This window comes from Euprymna scolopes, chromosome 7 (genome assembly GCF_053919585.1).
Source record: "Euprymna scolopes isolate OS-2025 chromosome 7, ASM5391958v1, whole genome shotgun sequence".
In the NCBI taxonomy this organism is placed as follows: domain Eukaryota; kingdom Metazoa; phylum Mollusca; class Cephalopoda; order Sepiida; family Sepiolidae; genus Euprymna; species Euprymna scolopes.
The window spans coordinates 47433155-47453303 of NC_136488.1; the positions used below are offsets into that span (position 1 = coordinate 47433155).

Here is a 20149-nt window from a genome sequence, read left to right on the forward strand (position 1 = left end):
TATGATAACCCTAGTGATAACTTCAATGATATCTCTATGTAACACATCCTTCAATCACCATTCACATCTGTTTACAATGTTGAATGGCTAATCCACTCAAACAAGACAGATTATGAAGGAAGGTTCTGTCACGATTTTTCTCTTGTCTATGATCTAATGCAGATTGTTAATGAATCCATTCGTGTTCCTGATGCTAGTAGACAATTTGCAAGCCTTCTAGATCCTTTTCTGACTACTTGTCCTGAACTGTACTCAACCTATGTCCTGTCTCTGCTGGGATCTTCCAATCACTTGGTTATCTCAATTAAGATTAAAACAGATGTCCCTCTTTATTGCACTGTGTATTGCTACTCAATGGCTAACTGGGATAGTTTCCATACGTTCATATTAGAAATACCCTTATGCTTAACTGTCAGCATAGACAGCTATATATCCTCTAAAATATTTCAATTAAAATTAAATAACCAACTATGATACACCTCTGAATGTACCACTGCAATTGCACATAGAAATCACTATTTTAATTGCTTTAAATGAAACAGATGTTCAGAAACTAAAGCTGCCTATAAGACTGCTAGCAACCACTGCAAAAGGTTAGAGAAAACACAGTCTTTTGTCCTAATTGTCAAGCTGCTGAGCAGAGTTTTGACACATAACAAATAGGATTTTGAACAGATGCATATCTTCCATCCCATCCATCATCAATAGACGAGACGATTACATCAGCATCTGACAAAGCCAAACTAATCATGTTTCAGCCAACTCACCCTCTGGCGATTCAGGTGATTAACCTCGACAGCATAGGAATGCTAAGTCTTGTAACTGTATCCCCAGTAATTACTACTTTCCATAATTTAATTATTAAGAATACAGTTACAAGATTCAGCATTCTTATCCGGTCACAGTTAATCACCTGAAGAAAACCAGATGATGAGTTGGCAAAAAACATGGTGAAACAATTATAAAGATGAGGATAAGTTTACAAATAAAATACACAAATTACTTATCTCAAAGGATTTTAATAAAAAAATAATATATAAATCCAAACTCTTCACTAAAATCTTGGCATCAAACTCCAACCTGTGTGACAATGGCCGACTACTCCTGAATTTCCTCCAAGCGCTGAAAATACTTTGAGCAATATTCATATTCAAGATGTTTCCAGACTTATCAAGTAGCTTGATTCCAGCAAAGCAACTGGCCCTGATAACATTCCGATTGTAACGTTTACACACGTAGACCAAACACGTAGCAGAGTATGTCACAAGGAACATAGGACAAGTAATAACTTTACTCCTGTTTTTTGTAACAACATTTATTTCCTCATTCTTCTACCACACATGACTTCTCATTATAGCTGTAACATCAACCACATCTTTAACGTGCCCCTTCTATCTGACCTCTTGAACATGCTCTTCTGTCTGTGCACGCATTCTTTTTTTTATAGTTCTTTTCTTTTTCCCAACCGTGATGTCCTTTCACACACAGCTTGGCATTTGTGTCCACACTCTGTTACACAATCATAGTGCCCAAAAAACTGCAACCAGAACTAGCTCCTATACTAATAAAGTTGTTTAAATGTTGCCTTAAGGAGAAATACTCCCAACATCTTGGAAAATCTTGACAGTCTGTGCAGTATTTAAAAATATGAGGGATCGATATTTTGCATCTCAGTACAGACCAATCAGCCTCCTGCATATCATGAGTAAGTTGTTTGAACCACCTCAGCAAAAACAACCTATCCAATGATATGCAATATGCTTTCTGTTCAGAGAGATCAACAGCTGATGTGCTGACAGTAATATCAGACAGGATCAGTGAATCTATTGTTGATGACTTTGTTTCTAGAGCAATAGCCACTGACATAGCTAAGGCATTTGATATGGTTTGGTATAAAGGTCTACTTCACAAGATTTCCAGTTATGGAATAGCTGGAAATGTCTCCTCAACCATAAAATCCTTTCTCTCTGATAGTTCTATTAAAGTAGTCATTGATGGGCAGAAATCTGTAGCTCATAATGTTAATACTAGACTGCTTCAGGGATCTATCCTGAACCTAACACTCTTCCTGATCATCAACAATCTCCCAAATCATATTCTACAATCATTCATCAACATCTATGCAAACAATACTACTACCATCTATGGTAACACTTCAAAGGCTGACAAAAACCATGATCTTTGATCTTTCTGATTCTCTACTCCGACCTGACAGGATAAAAAATGCATCCAAAACCAAACTTCTATCTTTTCACCACTAATGCTCATATCTCCACTTGGTCCCAATGGCTTTCATCTTGAGGAAGCACCCTGCTTCAACAAACTTCTGAGACTGACCTTCACCCATGACCTGAAATGAAAGACCTACATCAAATCCATTACCAAAAATCACTAGGAAAAATGGTGAGATAGTTATACCGCTCCAGAAAGTATTTCACTTCTGACAAAATCCTCTATGTGTACAAAAGTCAAATACATCCCAAGATGATGCCACATCTGGGGTGGAGCTTCTAAAAGTACCTTTTCTTGTCTTGACAGAGTAAAAATCGTCTTTGAAATCTAGTGGGTGAGGACCATTTCACATCCTTACTTCCTCTTTCTCACAGAAGAGATGTTGTAAGTCTGTCTCTGCTCTATTGTTACTTTTATGGTAGGTGCTCGACTGAGCTTCAATCTATGATCCCTCCCTGTAAAACATTACAAAACTCAATCATGTTCTGCAATGCCAAAAACAAAGACAATTGTCCTCTAAAAACCAAATCAAGCATCATGAATAAATATTTGAAGATATTAAGAACTTGAAGTACATCAAACTTTTAACAAAATGACTGAATTCTGCATTAAATAACACAAAAAGGGTTGATATCTCTTAAAATGAAACAACCAAACCAAACCAAACACCATTAATAAATATTTGAAGATAATGAAGAACTTGAAGCATAAAAACTTTTTAACAAAATTACTGGATTTGGCATTAAATAACCTGAAAAGGATTTATAATATGCAATAAAACAAAGCAATCAAACAACCATACATGCTAAATATAATATTGTTCTAGGATCAAGTTACATTTGAAAACAATACCATTTTAATTTTAAAATTAACTGTATTTTCTAATTAATTAAACGAGTCACCAATCTCTCACTTTTCTTTCATCATCTCTCATTGTGTGTTGACTCAATCACTCTCAAAAATTATTTAATCTCTTTGTGAGCTTTTAGAGAAAGACGAACTCACTTTTCAATGCTGCTTCTTAACTGCTTTATTATGCCATCTAATTTACAAATCAGGGGACCAAGAAGCACAGGGATGCAACATTGCAGTGATGGGATAGGGGCTGAGGCTTGGTAGACAGGGTGGGAACTATTATGTTAAAGATTCTTCTAAGTATCCTGTTCAAAAAGAAAAGACTAATGGTTATGGCAACAATACTCCATGCATGGGTGAATGATGACTTTATAGAGATAGGATACTGGCAGGTCTGAGTTTAATAGGCTGGTAGAGAGACTGCACCATCTTTGCAGCAGACTTGGCAGTATCTTCTACATATTTATGTTGCCTGTGAATGTTAGAAGAGTTTTAACGTAGGACTCTGAGGAAGGACATTATCAGCCATGGCAATCAGTGGTTGGAAATATTTCTTTTAATTTTTAAAGAAAAGGAGCTTTGCCTTGGTAGTCTTGAATGTAACCAAACGTTTTCTAAAGATTCAGCTATTTCTTTGGATATGCGTGCATTTGATTTGCTTATATGGAGAATAGAGCATGATATCATCAACAAATACGAGGTGCCTTCAATAAGTTTCCAGATTTTTTTGTATGGGCACTTTTATTAATAGTATACACATGAAATTCCAGTCCCCTTCAAAGTAATCTCTTCTGGCTGCAACTTGTTTTACTGTTCCAACAACTTCTGGATGGCCCCATGAAAATCCTTTTGTGTGAGAAAGTCAATGGTTCTCGTCACAGCCTCTTTCATCTCCTCAATTGTCTCATAATGACAGCCTCTAAGGTTTTCCTTGAGCTTAGGGAATAACCAAAAGTCACAAGGACTGTGCATTGGACTATAGGGAGGGTGAGAAACTGTCTTGATACCCATCTTGGTCAAATAGTCTGTGACAAGGATGGAATTATGAACTGTTGCATTTGCGCAAATCTTCCTCATCTTCAGTTCCTCATGAATAACTGTGTGAACAGGTTTCACACTGACATCAAACTGTGCATTTATTGTTTTAGATACACAACGGTCTTTATCCATGAAATTCTTTATTTGGTCAATTAACTCTGGTGTTCTGACTTTCTTACTCTTCCCACACCTGTCATCATCTTTCACAAACTCCCTGTCTTCCTTATGCAACTCAAAAACTGATGCTCGATTCATGAAAGATGGTCCAATTCAGTACTTTTTCATCGAACATTTCCGAGATTGGCAAACGTTAACAAACTTCAAACAATCTACACAAACAATTTTCAGCTTTGGGTCAAGAATTTAGAGCAATTTCTACTATTATTATAGTGTGATCAGCATTCCCGAGTGGGCTATGGGCATTCATTACACAATCATCAGGAACTGTGGTCAGAAACAGATCTAGAAGTGAGGCTTGTTGATCTTGCTAGTCTCGAAAATTTGTCGGAAACGTAACTGTCTGTGATAGATATAAAGAAGGTATGTGTTATATTACCAGCTGCGTCTGTAAATAGAGAAACCAAGGCAATTACTGTGGTGGACATTAAAGTTACCAAATATATGTACTTGCGTGCTAGTTCTAAATTAGTTCTAAGCCCGCTGATATTCGTGAATGCAAGCCTCAAGGGAGGAGGCAAATTGGCTTTGAGTTTACTCCTGGCTTGATCGTAATTTTTGATTGAACTGCCATTTTATATTATTTAAAAGTTTCAGTTTAAGGGTGAGAGTTGCTGGACAAAGTGGTTGTGCAGAATACCAAAGATTAGCAATACACATGAAAAAATTGAAATAGCTTAAAATATTTCAGTATTGGTATACATAGAAAGAGCTTGATGAGCTGAGAAAGAATTTTTTTAAATTTAAAAAATCTGATTAAAATTACGGCAGTTATGACTATTTTTGTGGCTCACACGTTTGGATATTTTCCCCTCTGTAAGACCATATGCGTTTCGTCACATTTTTTACACTACTTTTTCAGTAAAAATGTCATATCTTTGTAAAAACACAAGACTAAGCAATAAAATTTACCATACAAGTGTATTTTTGTACAAGGAATCAGAGTATGCAACTGAAAATCTCCAGAATTTCATGATTTCCAAATAATCTGCAGTAAATGTGCATAAATATGCTGCAATTCCTTAAAAATGCCATGTATCCATAAACAGAAAAGAAGTTGGAGAACTCAAAGTTGAATTGTAATGTGCTTTGTGTACAAAAAACTTAAATCTAAACATAGGACCATTTAAAAATGAATATATTACAATATTTCTTTTGTATTATTGTAGATTAACACCTTCTGTTTAACCCCACCCAACCCCTTCTGACCACCTCTCCAAAATGTGATTCTACCTTTTTAGGCAATTATGTATGAAATGCCATGAAAGATTTTAATGAAAGATAAACAAATTATTTTAGAATTTAATGTAAAATAATTCCCCATTACAGGTCATTCTAGCATTTTAGGGCAGTTACCTGGGTTTTTTTTATGGGAGATAAATCCTGTATGCTTTTTGTTTTATTTTTTTTAAGACGATTATGTGTGGTTTTAAGAGGGTTTCTATGCAATGAAAATATGGGGAGGGTTGCCATTCGGACTTTGAATTAATTGTAGGGCTAAGGAAAATTGTGTGAACATACTGAAGACTTGACAGAAACAAAAACAATATTAGAGGGGGGGGGTTAGTTTCACAAAAATTTAATTTCAAATAAATATCTTACATGTGTGTGTGTGTGTGTGTGTGTGTGTGTGTATTCGACAGGTAAATAAGTCAGCAAATGTTATATTTAGTTTTAATTTAATAAGAAACTGCGTTACGAAATTTCGAAGAAAATTCCATAAATTTGTTGATTTCTATTTTCGAGGTTGAAGGTGTTTATTCCATAGGCCATTTATACTACGCTGGAGCAGGTTGTAAAAATACCTTTCGCTTAATAAGTAGAAAAAAAAAAAATAACAGGGTTTGCATTACTGTACACAGATTCGAAAAAGTTATCAAAAAGCAAATACATAACAAATAAATGTTATCAAAGGCAAGATAAGTTACTTTTCTACCTAACTGCATATGTTTTTAGTGTTTTTATTTAATGTAACATGTTTATTCACCTCGAAAAACATACAGTGATTACTGATGTATTGGGAAGTTAAAAATGGCAGCCGATTATCTCTTTCACATGGTAAGTTTGGGAAAATGAGTTAAAAATAAAAAACTAGTCGAAATACTGCTAAAAACCCGTCGAATATATATCCGCCTATGTCATGGTAACATATAGTGAGTGAGTTTCTAACAGTATTTTGTCTGATTTTTTATTTATAACTCATTTTCCCAAATTTATCGCTTCAAAGAGAGAGTCGGCCGCCATTTTAAATTTTCGAATACATTGGTCAACACTGTTTTTCGAGCTGAATAAACATGTTACATTAAATATAAACACTAAAAACATATCCAGTTAGGTAGAAAAGTAACTTATCTTGCCTTTGATAACATTTGTTATATATTTGTTTTTTGACAACTTTTTCAAATCTATGTGTACAGTAATACAAACAAGATTTTCATACATCTTTTGATTTTGAAAAAATATTTGTGTCTGTTTGCAGTAAAACATTGTTTTAATTCGCTGTTCAAAACTAATGCAATGAATAAAAGTGCATGCAAGCTATATATCTACAAAAGTTTATTTTGTTTTTTTAACCATGTTTTTAAATTTGACCAGAAATGTGAGAAATTATAATGGATTCATAATGCCGAATTGGTTGGGATTGTTGTTATTATACATTCTGAAAACCCGAATAGTTCTAAACTAATGTTATTCTGATAACAAAATAGCTCTAATTAAACATATCAGAACATTTATATTCATATTTTCATGTTTTTCTTAATTCGTTCGTGAATAAAAATTAAAGGACGCGTGTTGTTTATACTGTGCTATGACTAATACTACAACTGCTGCTCCTGCTGCTACTAATACTAAATTAATTTGACCAAATTCGAGAAATCGAAACTTTTTTTTTTTTCGGGTAGGTCCTTTTAAATTATTATCAATTACTGCGGTCCTACTCAACATAGAATAATACTTTTAATTGATAAAGATAGTAAAAAGAACGATTTACTTACTAGTGGGTGTCCGATGAATTTTTTTTTCAAAATGTTCGATACTTGTAATATTAAAGTCTTATTTTTAACACGACAAAAAAAAGAAATGGTCAAAAATATTTCGGACACTTGACAGTACTAAGATTAACAGCTCTTCTGATTGTTTCCTAAATTTCATGACAAAATCTTCATACAATCATGGTAGGGGCCTTTAGAAAACAGGGAGGGTCATTACAAAACCTTACCGAAAATGCCATTTTATGACGTTCGCATTTTTATCACTTTATTTGCTTAAAACTCTTAAAATATATAATGTACATTCATATTTATTAATTCATTTGTAAGTATATTCATTTCCAAACAAAACAGTAGTAATTTGAAGACTTGAAGTGCTTTGGTTTGAAAAATATGGCTATTTTAGTAGAACTACCTTGAAATCTGTGATTATCCAAAGCGTTTTTTTCGTCCATGTGTATTACTACAAATATGCAATAAAAGTAGACCATCAGCTGACTCTTCATCTACAAGATTGTGGCCAGAAATGGGTGCAGAATCCCTTTCCATGTGTGACATGGCACTACAATCATCCCATTATCCAACAACTGATGACTGAGCAGCCACTCAGCGCTATCAAAGAGTTAGGGCTTCTGTACTATCAGTCGGAAACAGCAGCCAATAACTGTCAAACTGGTACCCTAAACTAGTCAAACAAAAATCAACGCAATCCAATTGCATTGGTATATATGGCACTCAAGCACCCCCAAATTGCCCATTTTTAGGGTATGGGAATGTGGCGGAGGTGGGGAATGGCATTCATTGCCCTAGTCAGGAAACAAGGTCAACCATTGGGTGTTTCTGTCGAATCCCTATGATCGCACCTCTGCACCTGGCTAATAGGCAAAGAAAGAGTATGAAAATGGGCGATAGACAGAGCCTATCTACTCGTTAAGCAGTTTAGGCTTGCAAACCAGTAATTTGTTCGAGTCACCAGCTTTAGGAAGGTCGTTGACCAGGATTGAAGAAGCCTCCTTTCCCTTTATTTTGTGCCAAGACGTATGGGGTCAGTAGCACAGGTTTAACTTCAGAATTTTCCTTCTCCTAGACGGATGACCTGAGAAGTTCTATGGGTCCATCAGCACCAAGAGGGTTAGCACTGCGCCTGGGTCCTAAACTAGATATTTTTGCGACCCCGCATGAATAGTTAATATTTATTGGGTTAGTTGCTAAAGGTTATATATCTACTAAAAAGTTATACTCCTCAAAAATTGATGCTTTCCATCTTCATTTTTTTTGTAGGAAATCAAAACGAAACTTTTTGTAAAATTGCATTTATTAATCAGGTTGAGTAATTTGACAAAGTAATTATATTAAAAAAATTTCATAAATCTATTAAAATATTTAAATTTGACATTATAAGAACATTCAATGAGGATAAATTGCAATTTTTAAAATACCTTAATTATAATAACAAATGAACAAAACATTTTGTAAAATTTTTGCTACAAAAGTTTGGACCCCCCCCCCTCCTTAATCTTTCACGGCAACACTCTTGCCATTAATTACCTACTCCTTTATAAAATCGGCAGTGACCAGTTCGTTCACATGCCTTGTTCAATAGAAGTAGTAACACCAATTGGAGATGGAAATTTTCACCAAGTCTAGATATAAGTTTTTACTTTCTGAATTTTTTGCTAAACAACATAAAATTAGTTTTTATTTCATTTTTTAATCTATCTTCTTAATTTCCAATAATCTTTTATTTTAATCTATGCGAGTCATTTAATTATTATTTTTATTTTTTTTATATAAAATTGTTCTAAAATATACAGCAGGGGATATGAGACACTTATTTCTGTATCTTATGGTCAACGTCTGAAATTAACATCCCTACCCTGTAAATAAATAAAAATTATTTTCTAGATCTAGGATTAAAAAAGGTAGTTCTTTTGTCTCCAAGTTGAATGCATATAACTTTTTGCATGATAGACACTATTTTAAATCCTGATACATCCTTACTTTTACCATAATTCTCTCTTTGTATGTTAATATATATTAATATTGTATTTTTATGTATAGCCCAAATCATTTCTTTTAATACAAATTAATAAAAATTAATTAGCTTGCTACTCATGCTCTATATTTATGTACTTATCATTATGATGGGGATTTGTCTTCTAATATTAATTTCCTTAGAAGTCAAAAGAAATTTAAGTAGATACTTATCTATAGTTTATATCTATGTCCATATTAAGTAGATATTTATTTAAATTTTCCCTGGTGAGGGCATAGAAATACCTTGCTTAGAACCCAGGCATGGAGTTATGCCTCCAGGTGTAGCATTACAAGTTGATTTTTTCTTTATAGATAATTATTATTTTATCAACTTGCATGAAAAGAGCTATGTAAAAGATGCTTAAAACCGTTTGAATTATGCAAATACCATCAGTAGTTCAAAAGTTATGAGAATTTTAAGTGCCAAAATTTAGGCTTTTATGTGGGCATTTTTCTTTAGAAAAAGTGAGTTAAATTACGGACCTCAACATTTCAAGAAATTCGGTAATTTCACCACCATTTATTTATTTTTCAAGCTATTCTCATGAGACTTGGCACTCTAATGAAAAATTGTGTGTTCTTTCTGATTATGCAGTCAAATTTGATGTATCTCTTTACCATAAGCAAGCCATGAATTATAAATTCAGATGTACAAATTTTGATTTTTTTTAAAACTGGCACATGGTACAGTGGATGTCTATTCATGAACAAACCTAAGTATTATAGTGGTATGTAAATATAGCTTTATTGAGAGCAGGCATTTTCCTGCCTCCTCACCAAAGGAGCTTAATCTGGGTGTAGCCATTAACTGCCTAAAGAGCATTCATGGCCGGTATTTACTACTCCCCTCAAAGAAAAAAAATTGAGTAGATATGAATTAATCTCAGAAATAAATCGAAGAAAATTTTTCATATAGATTTTGGATTTCTGTAAAAGATGGAAATTTCTATAGTCAACCAGAACTTATGCATTTTGGGACCAGTCCAATTTTCAATTTTGTAAATCCTCTCTATCTGGCCCAAAATATACCCCTTGATGTAGCTTTCACATTACCAGGATACCAAGAATCCTGATAAGCAACAACTATATATTCACCAGTTGATGGTAATTTTTGCCATTACTATTCTGTTGTTTTACTGAAAATTCAACTATGTAAACAAAGAAATAAAACCATAATTTTTTACCTTGTTTCTACCTTAACATTTAAAGTGATTACTTTTTATAGATTTTAGGGTATGCTGAAAACGAATATTGCATTTAAATTTTCTGCAAATAAGTAGTTTCCCAGATATTAAGCAATGTCATTTCTTATTTTACCACTGGTGGCCATCTTGGTATGTGCAAGAGTGCAAACCTAACCCCAAGAAACTATGCACAAACACATGTACCTAGATGGCCACCAGCAATAACATAAGAAATAACATTACTTAATATCCGAAAAACTACTTATTTGCAGAAATTTTAAATGCTATATTCGTTTTCAACATATCCGAAAACTTTTTAAAGAAAAATGTTAAGGTGGAAACAAGGTAAAAATTTACAAAATGCATCACATGAAATTCTTTATCAAACCGCTTAATTATTATTTTTATTATTTAGACATCTTCAGTTAAAAAAAAAAGGGGGTTTGTTTTACAGATTCAAAAAAATGGTCTTGACAATGAGTTAAAAATAAATTCAAGTTTCACAATATATTTTATTTAATTGTTAGGTGAAAGTACAGAATAATTAACAAAACATTCTTCCTTCCCCATGTTAAAAATGGGTTTCTAAATAACGTTATTATTTCAGCATGGTAGCATAAGTGCACAAGTACCTTTTATTTGTTGTATATTTGTTTTTTTTTTGTTTTGTTTTTTTTTTACCACTAAAAAACAAACGCATGTACTTGGTACATTTTGTTGTGTACTACAAGCGTTAAAAACAAAATAGTATTGTTTGGAAATCAAATTTGAAAAACTTGATAAAACTTAAACTTTTAAATTGACAAACTCAGAATAAAAAATGAAACTTTTTCTGCTTTCGTTTTGAAAGCAGAAAAAACAGTTTTCTATTTTTAAGAGAATACAAACTTGTTAATATGCTGACAGCGATGGTTAGCACATAGCTAACCATCGCTGTCATCGCTTCCCTTTAAGTGGATTTGAATTTCTATAAAAGATAACATTTTAAAGAAATTTCCAAACAATAATTATCAAATATTTACATATTATACATGAAAATAATTCTGAAACTATAATCTATATGAAAATGGATGATATATATCGATTTATCTTATCAATTTTGAAATATTCTTCGTCAACTTTGCTCAGTCGTAACTTTGCTTCCTGTGGTCGTAAAAATAAAAATCAAAGTCCAGTAGATATGGACTTCTATGCTTATATAGCCTGTAAAATTTCAGCCATATCCAATCAAATTTAACCCCACGCACATGTATCCAAACGTAACGCATGAAATGTAAACATTGAAAAAACAGTTTCCCTTTTTGCTGTCGTCATTTTTTACCGTTTTTTCATTTTTAACTTGGAGCATAAAAACATTGAACGCATAAAAGAAAAATTAACATCATTGGAATGCTTATTCTATTCTCTTTTCATCAATATAATTCCTTTAAAAATTGACCAACAAATAAAAAAGATCTGACTTGTTGAAGCACATTAGGTATGTAATATTGCCGATGTCCACGAAAATATAGCATACGCTTGTAATGCTACTTATACTTTCTTTATCGTTCTTCCTCAAATGAAAGCTGTACTCAAATCAATCAGGTCTCTGACAATATAGAGTAAGTACATTAATAAATTAGACCTTTCAAACAACTCCCTCACAAATTTCCCTTTGTGTATAGAAACAACACTAATAGATCTGAAAATCACGCCGTTTCATGTTCATGATATCATAAAAAAACAAAACATCTCTGAGGCGTGCGAGTCTGATCTCATCCCTACCATACTCATTAAAAAATGCTTTGCTGAGCTAGCTCTTATCATCTCTAAACTCTTCAACAAATGCCTAGTTGAGTCTTGCTTGTCTGATAGCTAAAAAATTGTCTCTGTTGAACTAGTATTCAAGAATTCTAGCGAAAGAATTGGCCCGTTCAATTATCACCCCATAGGTTTCCTACCCTTCTTTTCCAAAATCATTCAGTTTTTAATTAATCAAACACTAATCCACCATTTTGTAAATGCTAAGCTTCTTTCTGACCAACAGCATGGATTTAGGCAAGCCCATTCTACTGCAGATATTTTGACCGTTATCTCTGAATGCATATACTATGCACTGGATAAGACGGGGGGAAACTAGAGCTGTAGCCTTTGATATATCCAAAGCCTTCGACAAGGTCTGACAGGAACAGCTTCTCACGAAAATTAAATCCTATGGTATTTCTGGACAAATACTGAACTTAATCAGCTCCTCCCTGAACAATCCAAGTTGGTTTTGATGACCGTACATCCAAACAATATATTAATGCAGGTGTGCCCCAAGAGTAGATCCTTAGATGTTTATTATTCCTGATATTCATAAATGACTTCCATATAAAATTGTGTTACAGATGGTATATTTGCTGATATGACGCTCTATAATAGACATGGGGGTAAAACGAATGTACAAATATCCAAGGCAATGGCAGAAACCCTAAAAAACCACCTTCAGTTGTTAGTGGAATTGGGTTGTAAGTGAATGGTAACATTTAATTCTACTAAGACTAAGCTCCTTTGTATTAACAACATTAAAAAGAAACCTTCTCAATCATTGATTACCATGACAAATAACACTCTACCTGAGAGCACATATTTCAAACTCCTTGGCATAACTTTCACAGGCAACATGAAGACATTGCCAAGGCCACTGCAGAGAAGATAGCTCCCTTTACTGTGCAAGAAAATTACTCACACCAGAGAGTATCTTTATCTTTACAAAGCCACAATTCGCCCATGCATCTGGGCTGGAGCATCTGTCACGAGTCCTTTCATTCTTAAACAGAGGCAAAAAGAAAAATAAATCTAATAGGTCCTGCAGTATTGACCAGGTTCCAGCCCTTGTCCCATTGTTGCATCCCTGTGCCTGTTTCACAAATACTTTATTGAAATGTTCTCTGATGAACTCATAGCACTTGGATCCCCTTGACATACATATTCCGGACTAATTCAACAAGCAGCAAAATTCCAACTCCTCACTGTTGAGGTCTTTAAATGCCAGAGAGCCTTCTACTCTATCAGTTTCTTCTACAAACCAAAAAAGTGGCAAAGGAATAAATATATAACAAATAAATGTTACCAAAGGCAAGATCAGTTAAATATAATAAAAAAATATTGATTCAATGATATTTAAGATATCAGTCTGCTATTACCACGTGACCTAACTTTTCCAAGATTAAAACGAGGCTAGAAATTCAGGACCCCTTTCATAGACTTGCAGTCCCAGTACTTGCTTTACAAATACTTCCATAGAATGTGCTCAAATAAACTTGCTTTGCTGGTGACTCTAGGTGAACATCCTCGATCGACCCAACAATTAGCAAAATCCTACCTCTTCATTGTAGAGGTACTCAGATGTGTTCTACTTCTTTTTTTTCCTCAAACTGCTAGCCTTGGGAATTCCCTCCATTCTCTCCGACTGTAGTATACCAATATACAAAAATTTCAATGTAATTTGAACAAGCATTTCACTGCTCAACTCTCTAGAAATGTTTTACAATCCAGAGATTCAAAAAAGTGGTCAAAATTTCAATATAACAAATAAATGTTATCAAAGGCAAGATAACTTATCTTGAAGAGAAGTTGCTCTTCTACCTAACTGGAAAAGTTTTTTGTGGTTTTACTCACTCTAAAACGTTTATTCAGTTCGAAAAACATATAGTGTCGAGCATTACGTGAGAACAAAAAACTATGGCTGCAAATTGACACCTAAATATTTGAAGTCTTGATAATGACTTGATAAAAAATTATACAAAATATTGTTAGAAACCCACCCAATATGTCACTAAATAGGGCTTGTGGGTGATATGAAAAAATTAATCTGTGTAGGCATTAAAAATGTTTCTTATCTTACAACATTATTATATGAGGAGTAATTTTGAGTAAAAAGTTAATTTATTTCACCCATATAAAAATCGAGAAATGCACGATTAAAATGTGTAAACATTGAATGAGTAATAATTAAAATGGTTGCTACCCGCTATTGAGCAACATTACCACCATGGTAACATATTCTATTGGGTGGGTTTCTAAGAGTATTTTACAAATTCTACCCAATTTACATCGTAAGTGATTACCATGCCACCATAAATATTTGAAGTTTTGAAATGACTTAATAAAAGTCATTTTCAAGACTTCAAATATTTAGGTGTTAATTCACGGCTATTTTTCTTGTTCTCACGTAATGCTGGACAGGGCTTTACATTGCGAGTGAAACAGTTGCATTTGCGAGTGATTTTTCCAAGTGCCGACTAGAAATAATGAAATGCTTATTTTTTTGGTGATTGTATTTCTTTCACTGAAAATCTTCCAAAGCTCACTACTGAGTGAAAAATATCTTTTCAATGTTTTTTTTTTCATAATAAAACGAACAAAGTTAAATTATTTAAACAATAAAAGCTCAATAGAATAATATACTCTTTTTTTAATGAAGGCTGTTTAAAAAATATCTGAAGTAATTAGAATATTTATACCTTCAAATATCAACATAAAATTTGTTGTATATTTAAAATTACACTTTTAAAAAATATACAGAAAAATATTTATGATGTACATACTCGTCACAGAACGAAGATGTCATATTCTAAAAATCATGTGGGTTTGGCTTGTAACTTTTCTATTTGGCTAGTAAACGAAAATATTTAGTTGTCAAAGATCAACTAAATATAAATTTGTTCATAGAGCCCTGCTGGACACATCATTTTTCGATGGAATAAACGTTTTAGAGTGAGTAAAACCAAGGTTGCAGAATCGAATGGTAAAAGTCCGACTCCAACTCCTAGAATTCCTAAGATGCAGACTCCAACTCCTGACTCCTTGACCCTATGTGGAAATCTATTCTGCAAATCCATATACCAGCCTCCCACACCTATTCAGCATTTTATAATTACTTTTCATGTATATCATTTTTTATGTTTAACATTCACTTGTATGATAAATATACTCACATATACATTCAACCAGCGTTATAGAATAATTAAGATAACAAAGGGGTAAAAAATTTACAATTAAATTTTATTATGCTATCAGTTCAAAAGGAAATACAATATTTAGGGATAGGGAAACCTCTTTAGGCTATGGCATTTCGAAGTTAAATGTTTCTCATCAAAAGAGGGGAATAAAGACATATTATACAGAGAAGAAATTTTTTAAAAGATAATATTGCTTTTATGGAAAGAGGATCAAAGGAAAAACAGGAAACTGTACTGAAACTAAAGCCGCTTCCAGGACTACCAGCAATCACTGTAAAATAGTAATAAAGAATGTGAGAGAGTTGTATGTTCAGCCCGTTAAGTACAAAGTAGCTGAGCAGTGTCTTGATTCCCACCAGTTTTGGCAAATAGCAAACAGGATCCTGAACAGAAGTGTGTGCTCTATCCCAACCATCATCAATGGACCTGAGGTAATCTCATCAACATCAGACAAAGCCAAACTCTTTGCCAAGAACTTTGCAACTAATTCTACGCTATGCGACCAAGGCTGTCACCCCCCCCCCCCACCCCATATTTTCTCCTGTACCAGAAAACATGCTATGCAACATACAAATATCTGTGCATGATATTGCAAAGCTAATTAAAAACTTTGATTCCAGTAAAGCAATTGGCCCTGATGGCATTCCTATTCTAGTGCTCAAAAAGCTTCAACCTGAATTAACTCCCATACTTACAAAGCTGTTTAAGTGTTGTCTTAAAGAGAATTGCTTCCCAACACCCTGGAAAACCTCATCAGTATACCCTGTATTTAAGAATTCAAGTGATCAGTCATCTCCCTCCTACTACAGACCTATAAGTCTCCTGTGTGTCACAAGTTGCTGGAATTTGTGTTAAATAGAGAAATAGTTAATCACCTCAGCAAAAATAACCTTCTTAGTGACGTGAAATGGTTTCTGTTCTGCTAGATCTACAACAGATGTGCTAACGGTTTGATTTTTATGTAAAAAAATAAAAATAAAAAGCTATAAAGGGCTATAGTAACATGGGTTGCTTCTTATTGATTTCTGCACATTTTTTTTTCGGATGAGATTGTAATTCTAGATCGATCCCGGACTAATCCAATTATCAAATTTCATTTGATTCAGGAACTGGATAACTTTCGGATTACAATCCGATTGTTATCCCATGTAATCCACAGTGATCTTACTCAAAGACAGAATTTTCATTGATCCTGTGTGACGTTACAACCAAAGCGAAAAAAGCTGTCCAGACAAGATTTGCAGTGATCCGATAAACCAAAATATCTTGATGAAGTAGAAGCATTGCAGTACGGTACAAAATACGATATATCTCCAAAAATAAAAGCAAAACAATACAAAAACTGCTAAATTGTGCAACTGGTAAAATCAAACAGGAAACCATAAAAAAAAAATTTATTGGACTTGAAGGAGTCAGAGTCGGATAAAAATTTTAACTCCAACTCCTAGTACTCTTAGAAATCCAACTCTGACTAAAACCTCCAACTCCCTCCGACTACACAACCCTGAGTAAAACCACTAAAAACTTTTCCAGATAGGTAAAAGAGTAACTTATTTTGCCTTTGATAACCTTTAGGGGTTTGTATTACTGTACACAGATTCGAAAAAGTTGTCAAAAAACAAATATATAACAAATAAATGTTATCAAAGGCAAGATAAGTTACTTTTCTGCCAAACTGGATATATTTTTTGTGTTTTTATTCAATGTAACATTTATTCAGCTCGAAAAACATATAGTGTTTACCGATGTATTCGAAAATTCAAGATGGCGTCTTACACCCTCTTTAACACCGTAAGTATGGAAAAAGGTGTTATAAATAAAAAAACTATACAAAATACTATTAAAAACCCGCCGAATATATGTCAACCTATGTCACGGTAACATATATTGAGCGAGTTTTTAACAGTATTTTATCCGGTTTTTTATTTATAACATCTTTTCCCACACTTACCGTGTTAAAGAGAGAATCGGCCGCCATCTTGAATTTTCGAATACATCGGTAAACACTGTATGTTTTTCGAGCAGAATAAATATGTTACATTGAATAAAAACACAAAAAATATATCCAGTTTGGCAGAAAAGTAACTTATCTTGCCTTTGATAACATTTATTTGTTATATATTTGTTTTTTGACAACTTTTTCGAATCTATGTGTACAGTAATACAAACCCACACATTTTTCTTATTTCGAACTATTTAATCAAAATTTCATGCATAAGAACCTTCAGCGGACCTGTACGAAGGTGCCCACCCCCTAAAAATGCGCGTTTTTACCCCCTTTTTATTTATTTATTTTTTTTTTTTTTCCAACGATTATCATAGACTACAGGTTTAAGTATCATATTAGCAGAAAAAAAATAAATTTAATGACTTAAGGTGTTCTAATCATGTGACACGTCGGTAAAGAAATGGACAGTAAGTCAGGTAGCAATGAAGTAGAACGTTATAACGAGAAAGTGAACCTCCTTAAAAGTCATTAAATTCAATTTGTTCAAAAAAATTTTTTTTAGTTTGTACACAGATTCGAAAAAGCTGTCAAAAATAAATGTTATCAAAGGCAAGATAAGTTACTTTTCTACCTAACTGGATATGTTTATAGTGTTTTTATTTAATGTAACATGTTTATATAGCTTGAAAACATACAGTGTTTACTGTTTACCGATATATTGGAAAATTTAAAAAGGCGCCCGACTCTCTCTTTGACACGGTAACTTTGGCAAAAGGAGTTTAAAATAACAAATATATGCAAAATACTGTTAAAAACCCACCGAATATATGTCAGCCTATGTCACGGTAACATATATATGAGTTTCTGGCAGTATTTTGTCTAGTTTTTATTTATAACTCATTTTCCCAAACTTACCGTGTCAAAGAGAGAGTCGGCTGCCGTTTTAAATTTTCCAATACATCATCAGTAAACACTGTTTTTCGAGGTGAATAAACATGTTACATTCAATAAAAACACTAGAAAATTATCCAATTAGGTAGAAAAGTAACTTAACTTGCCTTTGATAACATTTATTTGTTATATATTTGTTTTTGACAACTTTTTCGAATCTATGTGTACAGTAATACAAACCCAACATTGTGACCGTTTGTGTCAAAAAGAAAAAAAAAAAGTAAATTAATGCCGGTCCCCAGCTACGAATTCGGAATAGGGGGATCTAAAAGGTCCATGATTACAAAATGATTACGAAAGTTAATTCCAACGAAATGTCAAAATAAAAAGCAACAGTTTACAAAAAAAATGTTAATAATAAAACAATCCTCCGATATCGTGTTCTTTGTATACCTTCGCCGTTTTTTTTTTTTTTTGTTTTTTTTTGTTTTTGTTTTACATTTTTGGTGACCTTTCAGCTGTTGTAACGGATTTTACAGAGACAATAATAATTGTAGTCGTAGGGTCCAATATATACAAGTACTCCGTAATTGAATGAATTATAATACATTAGAAAAAGCATCGTCAATAAGTTTTTTTTAGAATTAATCAAATGATCGGTGACATTGATTTTGAACGGTCCCTTTAAGTTTAATCGTGTTGAATAATTTATTGTATATACAAAATGTCAATATTATAACAATAACACATTACTTTGCACTATTCTACAACTAACCCTAAGTCCGTGCAGCATTACGAAAAACATTTAAAAAACGAAAAAAAAAAAAAAGATACGCACAAATGTAGGTGTTACGGGAACGTTAAAAAAATCAATGTTAGGGACAATTAAAAATTAATTTAATTAAAATAAATACGAAATACGAAACTAATTACGCATAAACAAAAATAACGAAATGAAACATTGACAATATGAAAAGAACTGCAGTATATAATAACAAACGGCATAATGTTCGTGTTTTGTGGAACAAAAGTATAATAAATCACACGGTTATTATTTCACAGCATAATAGTAAAGATTAACATACCCAAAGATTAAAGAGGGTTCCACATAAAATTGATAAAGGTGTGATAAACATACACATTGTAAGATTCAAAAAGACGCCATATTTAGGTGGGATACTCTCTAACCAAAAGCTATTATTGAAAACAAAAAGCAAAATAGAAAAGTCAAATACAACAGTTTACGATTCTGGCGTTACGAGTAATTTTACTCTTTTTTAATGATATTGTTATTCTTTTTTATATTCCTAAATGAGTTAAATTGTAAAAAGTATCAACTTACGTACTGGTTTAAGAGTTATTTCTACACCGGAACTGGGACGACCAATAAAACTAAAAAGTTATTAAATATTCATTTTTATTTAAATAATATTTTGTAAAATTCTTCGCATCTATTGAAAGATTGTAGATGATTAATATTTATTTTCATATCATAAAATTCAAGAAACTATGTTTTAAAATAATAAATGAAGTTTAATTGTCAGCTTGTCACCGTTAAAAATAAGGGGGAGTAATTAGAGAAAAGTGCATAATAGTGAACTAATTTTTCGGCGACTTTTCCTAATCGAAAGTATTTTTTAGGATTGTCTTCGTTGTTGTAGCGAAATTAAAACCATTAATTTCAAGTGAAACCAATTAATTATCATGTCACAGTGATGAACGTATCCAAAAATTACGAAAAACGATAAGGTACAAAATTGATTATGAATGAAAATTGTTTTCGAAGACAATGAGCGAAAATTGAGCTTTGCA

General features: G+C 32.9%; 1 protein-coding gene across 1 annotated transcript in view; it reads right to left on the reverse strand.

Annotated features, from left to right (window-relative positions):
- The window catches only part of LOC145279707 (mitotic spindle assembly checkpoint protein MAD1-like), a 93264-nt gene extending 73717 nt beyond the window's left edge, over window positions 1–19547 (reverse strand). The window contains exon 1 of the mRNA XM_080130987.1: window positions 19423–19547. The gene's annotated coding sequence lies outside the window, so the exon portion shown is untranslated. The remainder of the gene's footprint in view (window positions 1–19422) is intronic.
- Window positions 19548–20149: the final 602 nt, after the last annotated feature.